This window comes from Mytilus californianus, unplaced genomic scaffold (assembly GCF_021869535.1).
Source record: "Mytilus californianus isolate M0D057914Y unplaced genomic scaffold, xbMytCali1.0.p SCAF_3, whole genome shotgun sequence".
Taxonomy (NCBI): Eukaryota; Metazoa; Mollusca; class Bivalvia; order Mytilida; family Mytilidae; genus Mytilus; species Mytilus californianus.
In genome coordinates this window covers 84,629,675-84,641,715 of record NW_026262679.1, presented here as the reverse complement: position 1 = coordinate 84,641,715, position 12,041 = coordinate 84,629,675, and the positions used below count along the sequence as shown (strand labels likewise).

General features: G+C 32.2%; 1 long non-coding RNA gene across 1 annotated transcript; it reads left to right on the top strand.

The window, feature by feature from the left end:
* The first annotated feature begins 5,017 nt into the window (after positions 1-5,017).
* On the top strand, positions 5,018-11,579 carry LOC127735277 (uncharacterized). The gene is made up of 3 exons (XR_007998210.1): positions 5,018-5,048; positions 7,613-8,203; positions 10,991-11,579. It is a non-coding gene; the product is annotated as an uncharacterized LOC127735277 (long non-coding RNA).
* Positions 11,580-12,041: the final 462 nt, after the last annotated feature.

Sequence of the window (12,041 nt, the reverse complement as noted above, 5' to 3'; positions counted from 1 at the left end):
AAATAACATAACACGAACACACAGAAACTCTCCTAAAAGCTGGAATGAACTCATGTGCACTGGTAGGCTTTAGCAGTAGAAGTGCTTTTACCCAAACTAATCGGCCTTTTTAAATGTATTATTGCTCTGTTGTTTGAATTACATCCACCTATAATGATTATGTTATTCAACCATATTAATTAATTATAGAATAACTTATCGAAGAATTCAAGTATAGAAAAATATTCAACGAGTGACCGAACAACACATTTATTCACAAATGCGCGTAGTGTTTTTCGGTCGAGTTGAATATTTTTCGATATTTGAAATCTTTGTTTAGTTATTCTTTTTATTCTTATTACTTTGGTATATTATAATTGATAGCAGGTCATTATTTATGGATCTGTTACAGTAGCTGCTCTCTACATTTTTACTTGTATATAAAAGAATTTAATCTGATGTTGTTTTTTTTTACAAATAACTTGTAATGTAAGTTAATAACTATTCAAGAGGGTATACCTTCTTTAAATGTTTTAACTTCATTCCAATAAGGAAGAAATCATTGAAATCCTAGACTCACATATGTGTTACCGTGACGTTAACAATAGTTATATTTGGGGAAATCTTGTGACACGCATACTGATATGCAACCTACCTCCATGATTGCATGTCATGGTTATGTATCATTGCTGGGTAGCTTTAAAGACCTTACATAAAAATAAGAAAACAACTATCCACAAGTTACCAAATGACTTAGAATATGACAAATTTAGCATGATTGGGTCATCGTAAGGTATTCAACAATGAGCAAAAGCCATACCGTATGTGTGTACTATTTCGATTTTCATTTTAGAGCATACTCATTTTCACATATGCATTTATTTAGTTCCGATATAGTCTTTTTGTCATGCTCGATCCCATATAACACGCAACATTCACGTTATATAAAGTCTGAAATCTATGTTGTGTTGGAATCAATACAGCGTCGTTTGCATTAAAATATCAACTTATAAGTAGTAACTTCATAGTTTGGGAATCATCATGATAAGGGGACCAAAGAGGAAAATGTGGTCGAATATTTTAAGTGGAAATGTATTCAAATAATTGCAAATGCTTAATTGGCATGTGTAAAAATAAGACAAATGCATAGCAAAATGTCATGTGATACGACTTTAATTTAACTTAAAATTAAGAAATAATTCATGGAAGCCATAGATTTGTTGGAAATTTACACATGGCCTGGGTCGTGATATTCGAATTTTATCCTAAGCGTTAGCGAGGGATAAAATTAACGAATATCACGACCCAGGCCATGTGTAAATTTACACCAAATCTATGGCTTCCATGAATTATTTCGATTCCAATAGGACAAATACGGTCATTAAAAAACTGAAGCGAGAGTGGGTATGCCGTTTGTGGGGCTGTTCATTTTTACTCCCTGTTAGATAAAGCTAAAACAGTCTAATAAATCTGTAGCTTGCATAAATTATTTCGTAAATAACAGCTAGAAAAATTGTTTTTAATTCTTTTTATTTTCAAAGCCAACATTTGCCATTTTTAATTTACATGTTTTTCTCGTAAGCTACCGTCAAATCCAAAGTTGACATTTCGTTACTAAGGAGCCGCCATGTTGACTTGCTGAAATCAGTAAATAGGCGAATAATGCAATAGAATAGAAAATAAAACAAAACCTACCTCAGAAATCCATTTTAATACAATATAATACGAAGTTCGATGGTTCACGTAACGGAAACTCTTCAACTCTAGCGTTTTCATTTGTATGACGTCATGTTTTGAAATGACTTAAATGCGCCAAAAACATTAATAGACTTTCGTGGAATTTTATTTTATTTTGATTTTGTTGATTTCTCTGTGCACTTGTGCATTAATTCTTTTTATTATGCATCCGAATAAGAATAAAAGTTCTTTTGTCTTTTTTTAATTGCAATTTTTAAAACAATAAAATCGGCAAAGTGTTTGCAAATAGGTTCCAATACATGTGGATTTACGTGGGAGGTATATTGTAACATCCGTTATTATGTATATCTCTGAGTCTGCGCTAAGTATAGATATATCGAGAATTTTATCACGGTGTTGTTTACAAAGCGAAAGAAGCACGTCATATTAGAATAGTGCACAAACAACTTTATCTTCTATTATTATAATGTTAATAAATTAAGTGATACTTTTTCATCTATCGGTATCAAACAAGTATGTAACAAACGATAAAAAACCTATTTCTATAATAACTTAAAGTTCTTTCACCTACTCACCAAATTTGACTCAATTTTGTATTCGACCACTAGCAATATTGCGAATATACAAATACAATAGAACGTGCATATTCGTAAGTTTATATTAACTTAAGGTGAAGCTATTAAGTGAATTGATGTATCTTGTTTCAGGATTATGCTCCGGAATCCTTTCTTATTCTAGTTTGTGTATCTGTTATAATGTATATGCCTTTTATTTTTCAGGAATTACAAAAACTCATGAAAAAATGTTTCAATTATATTGCGAAGTCTAACGAAAAGATAAAGAGTGTTGTAATACCACCACTTGGTCATGGGATTTGGGGATTTCCAGACGATGTAATCGCTAAACACATGATATCCACAATTATAGAACTAGCGGAAGATTCACAAATACATCATTTATCAGTAAACATTGTATGTCACAGAAGGGAACATTCCGTATTTAAGGTGAGCAAAACATTGTATTTCACAGAAGGGAACATTCCGTATTTAAGGTGAGCAAAAAAAAAAAAAAAGAAAAGGAACAAGTCATTATGATAACAGTAATCATAAAAATGTAAATCTAAAATTGCAAACAATATATTTTTTATACTGATTATAACCTTATATTTATTTCTTTATTAACTAAAATTCAATATCTTCAAACGCCTTATAGTCAAGGGTTTTTAATCATTCTGAAACAAATATGGATGCATAGTAAATTGAAAAACTATTGAATACAAATGTGTAATCTATCATGACAGCAAACATAAAGTGACTGAACAGCTGATGTCAAAAATTGCTTACACACTACGACTCAACATTATTAGGCTGCAGACAAAATATGAAAGAAATCCATTCCGTAGATGCGAAAAAAAAAATCATTTTGACCAAAATGTTCCTTATGCAATGAGTGTTGTAAAATTTAAAACTATCAGCAAACAGGAAGTGGCTGCATGGCAGATGTTAAAATTGCTTACGACCCCAGTTTTTGGTGGGGGTTCGTGTTGCACAGTCTTTAGTTTTCTATGTTGTGTTTTGTGTACTGTTGTTTGTCTGTTTGTCTGTTTGTCTCTTTCTTTTTTAGCCATGGCGTTGTCAGTTTATTTTCTACTTACGAGTTTGAATGTTCCTTTGGTATATTTCTCCTCTCTTTTACACGCTACAACCTCATATCATTAAGCTGCAGACCAAACATAAAAATATTCCTTGTCATAGAAGCCAAGAAAAATTTGACGAAAGTTTTCTATCAAAGGTCTTTTGGGCAGACGGAAAGACCTAACTAAACCTGATTTCGCCGTTGCTGACCCAGTTAATAAGAAAAAACCGAAAACAGTTCGAAGATTAAAAAAGGGAAATAGGTTGTATATCTGTTCATTTTAAATTTTTATGAACTACCTTCTTCCCAGACCGAGTGTTTATTTAATGAAACAGTATAGTTTATTTTCCTTTGTAAGCAGCATAGTGCATAGTTTGGTGTTTATTTAAATAACGTTTAAGCAAGTAATGAGATTTTTTATATTTAAATATTTTTTCAATATTACTTCTGGTAAAATTTAAGAATCTGATAAAAGGGCTCATATTAACAACACCCAAAAATAAAGAAAACCAAACAAATACTCTACTATATAGATATAAAAAGATGTGGTATGAGTGCCAATGAGACAACTCTCCATCCAAGTCAAAATTTATAAAAGTAAACCATTATAGGTCAAAGTACGGTCTTCAACACGGAGCCTTGGCTCACACCGAACAGTAAGCTATAAAGGGCCCCCAAAATTACTAGTGTAAAACCATTCAAACGGGAAAACCAACGGTCTAATCTATATAAAAAACGAAAAACGAGAAACACTTATGAACCACATCAACAAACGACAACTACTGAACATCTGATTAGTTTATATAGAGGGATAAACGCTCCAAAGTATGTTTCTTTCCCACACTTGCTTATTTTCCTGCCTGAAGCCAAGCACTTGTAGTCGAAGAGAGGCGAATCTTACCAAAGGGACATTCAAACTCTTAAGTCGAAAATAAACTGGCAACGCCATGGCAAAAAAAATGAAAAAACCAAAAGACAAACAATTGTATACAAAACACAAGTCAAGTGGTTTTCTTTGATTACCTTCTGCCCTGAAACAGATTGTTTAACCCTTTAAATTTAATTCGATCATAGTTTGTTTTACCTTTTACTGCTTTATGGGGTTCTTTTATAGTTGTCATGAGGTATGAGTTTGGTTCACCATTTAGGTCTTTTGGAAAGCTGTACCTGTTTACGTCCTTTTTGGGTATTTGTTCTATGATGAATAGTTGTCTCTTTGACAATTATACCACATCTTGTTTAATCTAAGAATTAAATGCTTCTTTTCAAAATTTTATTGGGGTGTAAAAGCGTTGACTGAATAACATTTTGTATGAAGCGGGAAACATTTGAAAAATGTGTGCACGATCAACGCTTTTTAGCCCTATAAAATTAAAAAAAGAAGCATTCAATTCTTATAATTACTTTTTTATGCTACAACCATGAATTTACGAGTTATAGCAAGCTTTTCTTTTGTTTTATTTTAACACTGTCACGGATAACACGTGCATTCATAGCTGTTGTATTTTATACGGAAAAAATATGATATTTGAGCGCCTCTCGATTGTGGTCAGATAATCAAAATTATGTATTCTAATGAAACATACATGTAATTTAATTAATAATAGATATTTACAAAGTATATTCTAATAATTGAAAACTATTACGTGTAAAGATTAGTTTTCCTGTTTGAAGTTACGCCTATTGTATCGCTTTCTTACTTCAGGTGCTGATAAAAGAAGTTAGAATGTTAACAGGTAAAAGAAAAATATCTTTCATTCACGAATATCTGAGATACTTATATTTATCTTTTACATTAGGCGAAACGCAATAAACATGGTTCTTTATCAGATTTAAAATGCAAATTGTATATTAAGGAACGAATGCATTTTAGCTAGGAAGAAGACGGGTTTTTATTGTTACTTTCATATTTAAACGCTTAATAGTATGATGAGGAGACTGTTTATATTACTAACCAAATCTGCCCCTTTGCAATTTTTATCGGAATCATTGAATAAACACTCAAATGAATGAATGCGATAATGGGGAATGAGGAATGACTTTTGATGTAATGAGGAATGGTGTAAATAAACAGTATCGCACGTTTTTGCTGTTATAAATCTTGGAAATTATTTAAAGTCAAGAAATATATCTCCCTCGTGCAAAGCTCTAATTCCTTGTTCGCATTTGGCTATACTTTAGGTCCTTTGTTTATATTACTAACCAAATCTGCCCCTTTGCAATTCTTATCGGAATCATTGAATAAACACTCAAATGAATGAATGCGATAATGGGGAATGAGGAATGACTTTTGATGTAATGAGGAATGGTGTAAATAAACAGTATCGCACGTTTTTGCTGTTATAAATCTTGGAAATTATTTAAAGTCAAGAAATATATCTCCCTCTTGCAAAGCTCTAATTCATTGTTCGCATTTGGCTATACTTTAGGTCTATTTTAATTTGATTTGCTCTTCAAAGTTTGTTTAGTGTTTTGGTTTTCAAATATATTGACCTCGAGCATCACTGAAGAGACATTAATTGTCGAAATGCGCATCTAGTACAAAGAAAAAAGTACCGTTCATGTTTATTTATGGAACGTTTAGTTTGTTTCATTTCAATTTTTGGATCGCCAAAAAAAAAATCCACACACACACTGAGAGAAAGCTGTATCAATTGATTCGAAATTTACACCACGAATTTTTATTGATGACATAAATCTTTTATAAATCATCATGGAAAGAAATTAGATATCAACTACCTGCAATTTTTGTAACACACGTTTACAACTTATACTTCTAACCCAATTCACACTTCGTTCTCAGTAGTGACATACACATACACACGGAAGGTTTAGCCATTGTAGTGAATAACAATATACTAACCAAGTATATTGCAGTTTACTGTAAAAATAAAATACGGTGAAACCATGTAAAAAGTAAAACAACAAAAATACCTAAGAAAATTCAAAACGGAAAGTCCCTTATCAAATGGCAAAATCAAAAGTTCAAACACATCAAACGAATGAAAAACAACTGTCATATTCCTGACTTGGTACATGCATTTCCTTGTGTAGAAAATGGTAGATTAAAACTTGTTTTATAGCTAGCTGAACCTCTCACTTGTATGACAGTCGCATAAAATTCCATTATATTGACAACAATGTGTGAACAAAACAAACAGACATAATAGGTAAAAATGTCAAAAATAGGGGTACAGCAGACAACATTGTGTTATAATCTTAATCACTATAAAAATAAAGAAATGTAACTTTCTCTACGTTTAATGTATAATTCATTTTTATATGCTTAAGCTTGTGTCAGTTATATAATATTTAACATATGGCATAGCAAACCGTTTTGGAGCGATACAACTGCTCGTTTTAATGTCAATTCAACCTTAAATCTGTCATGAAGAAATACGACTGTCAGTTTCTCTGAAAATAAATTTTATGATTGATAATGTTGATATCATGATATCATGGATGTTTCAAAGGAGAAAGATCAGCGGTGAATGTTATTGGGAATGATAAAATGTATTATCAGGAATGGTCTCTCGCTTTATTTGGATTTCATGCGGACCTCTCAGTTTTTGTCATGGTCAGTATTTTCAAAATTGATTTAAACGATTTGAACTTCGCCAATAAGTAATATAGTTTGCAGTAAGTTCTGATTAAAAATACCAAAGATGATCCGCGATATTACTTTTCGTTAGAATTTAATATCTTTTATTTCATTTTGTTCGTTTTAAAATTTCCACTCTTTATATATGTCTATATATACTTGTATTTCAAATCCCCTCACTACATGTTTAAGCAAGTTGCATATGACTAAGGGTAATTGCGAACGCTGCTAATGGTAAATGATTGAATTATGAATAATGCAAGAGGAATAAATAATGTAGTGTGATTAAAAGGAAACTTTGTATAGGTAATGACCAATCGTGTAAAAAACTCACCAAAGATACAGGCTTATAATTGTGTACGCCAGACGTGCGTTTCGTCTTCAAAAAACTCATCAGTGACGTTCGAATCAAAACAGTTAAAAGGCCAAGTAAAGTACGAAGTTGAAGAGCATTGAGGGTCAAAAATTCCGAAAGGTTTTGTCAAATACAGCTAAGGCAATATATTCCTATACAAAGGGGGACGCCATCGGTAAAAGGTAACACAGATTTAGGTCTATCAAACGGACGACATTTCAAGAACTATGCTCTTTTTGAAATTAAACAAATGATATCACATTTTTGTACTTCAATTTATATACATGTACTAGTAAATTAATATATTGAAGACTATATATTATTTTGCTTTATTTATTTTTTAGAACAACTTTATATGGAAATGTATAAATCTGATTTAAAAGCACCTTTGTACTGGACAATGTTCGACCATACAAAAACCTTTAAGGAATGGAACTGTCAGTCGATAACTAAAAAGTGTTTGGAACTAGTTCAGGTCAGCCAAAGAGAACGTTTTGCAATTGAAAGTCTTGTTAAAAAAACATGGAAAGCGGAATTCGTTGGAATAGGTCGCGATTCACGTGGAATTGAAGCCTTAAATTATAGGGACATAAAAATTCTTAATGTAGAAAGAATTGAAAACCCTTCATTAGCAGAAAATTATTTCCAATGCAGAGCAAGAATGGTTTATAAAGTCGGACAGTTTAAAAGGCATCTTCCAAAACTCGAAGACATACGATGCTCAAGTTGACCCATTTTAACTTCCCGTAAAGCCAACAACATCTTAAAACGTGGAATGATCCAAATGGTTAACGAACATTATTTATTCCACGGTACAACCGTGAACCTGATAAATAATATAGCAAATCAGGGTTTTGATCACAGATTGAGTAATGGTATGCTTGGACCAGGTATTTATGCAGCTGAAAGTCCGACTAAATGTGATCAATGTACAGGTAATTACATTTTAAAAATGTTTTTTTCGTAAAAACAACAAAATGAGTACGAGTAATATGATTATGAAGGAATTTTTAAAACTATCTTGTGAGCTCACTTTCATATATTCATTAACATCAAGGAATCAAAGGCCTTATGGCGTTTACATATCTCAGTTAATTCGTAACACTCGTGCATGATTATAGCATACGGACGACATCAACAAGTGTGTGCTACTTACACAAAAAATGCTCCAACAGAGTAATGAGGAAGAAAAAGTGAAATCGACACTACATAAGTTTAACGGTTAACTAAAACGATGCGTCGGTGTTTCAACCAACTCACCAGCGACATGTTTTATGCGGTCTTAGATCTTTGGATACCAGTATTGTCGTCTGATCTGTAATTTTATCAATTGAGTACTATTCCCGATTGAGAAATTTTGACTGAGTGTGAATTCGCATGGCGTGTGATGCATGTATAGCAGGAGAACCATACCCGGTCTCGCTCCTTTTGGAGTTTGTGTGACTCCCTCAGTTTTTGTTTGTGACCTTGATTTGTCAGTTGCTAATCGATTTACGGGATTTGAGCATCGGTAAACTACTGTCGCCTAAATTTATATGTTTATACCATATTTGATGTCAAAATCGGTACATTTAAGGTAAAGAAAGATGCCCGCTTTCTTAGTTACATCTGTCGTTTTGGTAGTTGCAAGAAATAATCTATAAGTCAAGTTCGGTGATAATGCAAACGAGAAAAAGACAGGAAGTTTAACTACAATTAGTGAAACATATCGGCGGTTATCTGTGACACATGTATTCAATAACGGTCGGTCAAATCATGATGACGTCTTTCGTTTACCCCTAAGCCGGGAATTCACTCCTAAGAAATACTCGTATCCTACAAATTTTTATCTTATCAAGTTATTGTTTGCAGAATATTGAAGTAGTTCTATTATTTGAAACCAAAAATAAAATGTTTGAATAGCCAGTTTTTCTGTTTTTCAATCTTTTGATCTCCACACTCATCTATCACTGAAATAAAATAAAATAACTATTGAGATCTAAAATAATGACTACCATGTATCTGTTACGGGAATGACATACATACCCTTATAACGAAATTATCATTTAACTAATAATGTACTCTTGATGTACATTTTCAAAATTGTCTAATAGGGTTAGTAAATGATGTCAAATAATAAGTTGTTTGCTCTGTTCTGTAAAAAAACAAACTATGTGTGCAAAAAGACCTCTACGACTAACAATACCGCAAATCTACATGCTGGACCAAACTCGATAATACTTAACTAATTTCTTAAAGTTATTCTATATCAAAAACCTGTACATGAAGTATAACAAATCATTTGACAGTAGTGAAATTAAAATCCAACAACTGTTTAGTTTGGAGTCTTAAAAGGAGGAAGAAGATACCAAACTCATAAGTCGAAGACAAACTGACAACGACGTTGCAAAATGTTTACACAACTAATTTCAAAACTTTAATCAAATAAAAATTTTCAGGAGAGAAATAAGGATTGAATAAGTCTAGAATATTAAACAATTTTGAACATGAATATTTTTACGTAAAAACTATTCACCATTATTAATATTTAAGTAACAATATGCGACTACCATTTCCTTCGTCATTTTGGTTGTAGTCATATTTTTGTTTATTTGGTGCATCTGTGCGTCTTTGTTATAATTGATATCCTGCTTTGGGCCCCGTAATTTGGTCAATAAAAAAATTAGAATTTGAATTAAGATGTTTTGGCTAAAATTAAACGCAGTAAAAATTAACATTGGCCAAAGGTAAAAATAAGATGTTTTATATTTAACTATATGATATTTATAATATGAAAATAATACATTATAGATTTATGTGTCAAAAACAACACTCAAACCAAAACATTAACAGCAATGTTACGATTTTAAAACACATAGAAAGCTATACTAGTATGCCCAAAAGAGACACAAAAAGAACAGTTTAAATAATCTAAGGCATACCTTGCCTGAAGGAGTTGGAACCTTAGTTTCTAAATAATCTCTAAATTCATTAACAGATAATTTAGAAAAGTCATGTTTTGACAATATATTTGTTACGTTTGGAGGACGTGTTTTTTCAACAAGCATCGACATTCCCATTAGAACCAAATGTTCTCCTCTTTTTGTAGACTTGTTCTATTATTCATAATCCATCATATATACCAGAATTTAAATTTTGCACGCCATGTGAGGCTGACTTTATGCAGGAGCTTCTTATGAAGAATTATAAGAAGCTAGCATCATCTTTTAAATTCACGTTCCGCTATATAATGTCCTCTCACTAAATAATTCAGAGTTTGGTGACTATGTTGAACGCATATATATCCCATCGAAACTGAAATAAAAGATACTACAGATACAATGTAGCTTCATATCTTGTCTTATATCTAGAAATTTACAATGAGGTCTGTTGAGAACAAAACTTTACGACAAAACAGATGATTTCAGCTTCCCAATTGTGAATTTTCTATGTAGCAAAATTCCAGCAGCTCCTGCATATTGAGTAAATATCTCCCAATTGATGCAATATTCCAGAGCTTGAAATTACTATAATGATTTCCTTGAAAGCAGCAACTTGCTGCTTACAAGGAAGCTATTGAACCAAAATTTCGTAGTGGTGAAGTTTGATTGTGTTAGAACTATTCTCTCGTCAGAATTCCTGTTTTATGTATCTTTGAGTATGATTAATATGTTGCATAATATAATGTTTTCATCATGACGGCAGGAAATTGCAAAAGTACATGTCCTATTTATTTTTTCCAGATCCCAAATGGCAGCGAGATAAGAAGTCAGAAAAGAAAATGATTCTTACTAGAATGCTTCTTGGAGAGATTTTCGTGACGGACACACCGTATTCATTTCGAAGACCTCCATGCAAAACCTGCAAGGAAGATAAATGTTGTGAATCGTTACACAATTCTCAAGGGAATGGATTTTATGATTCCGTAGTTGCTGATGGACAGTGGAACTTTAGAGAATTTATTGTGTATAAAAGTAGTCAGTGCTACCCAGAATACATTATTACATACCAAAGAAAATAAAAACAGCATAATAAGAGTCGGAGGCCTAAGCAAGCAATTAAATCTGATACCATAACCAAATTTTGGAAAAAAAACGATGAAAACTGAACCACAAGCTGATCATAAAACCAGTTGGGGTAAATTGGAATCTAGAAAAATGACAGAGAAAAATATCAATAGTACGGGATCGTAACAGTGTTTTCGTAATTATTAAGAAAAAACTCTTGCGGAAGCCACATGTTGTACAAAATATAGTGTTAAGTTATAATCCACAAGTCCGTTCTCTTTCTTTTTGAATATGACCTAACGTCATACTGTTATCACGGTTTTTTTTTTACATAAGCAACACAACTGGTACCACATGTGGAGCAGGATGTGCATACCCGTCTGGAGCACCTGTGATCCCCCCTGATTTTGAAGGGGTTCCTGTCGGTCAGTCTTTAATTTTCTATGGTGTGATTTTCGTTTGGTCGTTTTTCGGTTTTTGCCTTGGATTTGTCAGTTTGTTTTCTACTTATTCATTTGAATGTCCCATTGGTATCTTTCGCCCCTCTTATATAAAAATCTAGAACTGCTGAGATCTTAATCAAAAACTAAAGATTTGGTATGAAGGAATAATTTTTTTGAAAAAGAGGTATGTTGCACTAGCTTATAAAGTTAATGAATCTGATTTCTCAACAGTTTAGAAATAAAAATTATCTATCTTTGAAGGTGTTGCGATTCCTGTGGACATAGTGAATGCTACGTTTAACGCATCATCTTATGACGGATAATAAAACTAATATGGGAACTTA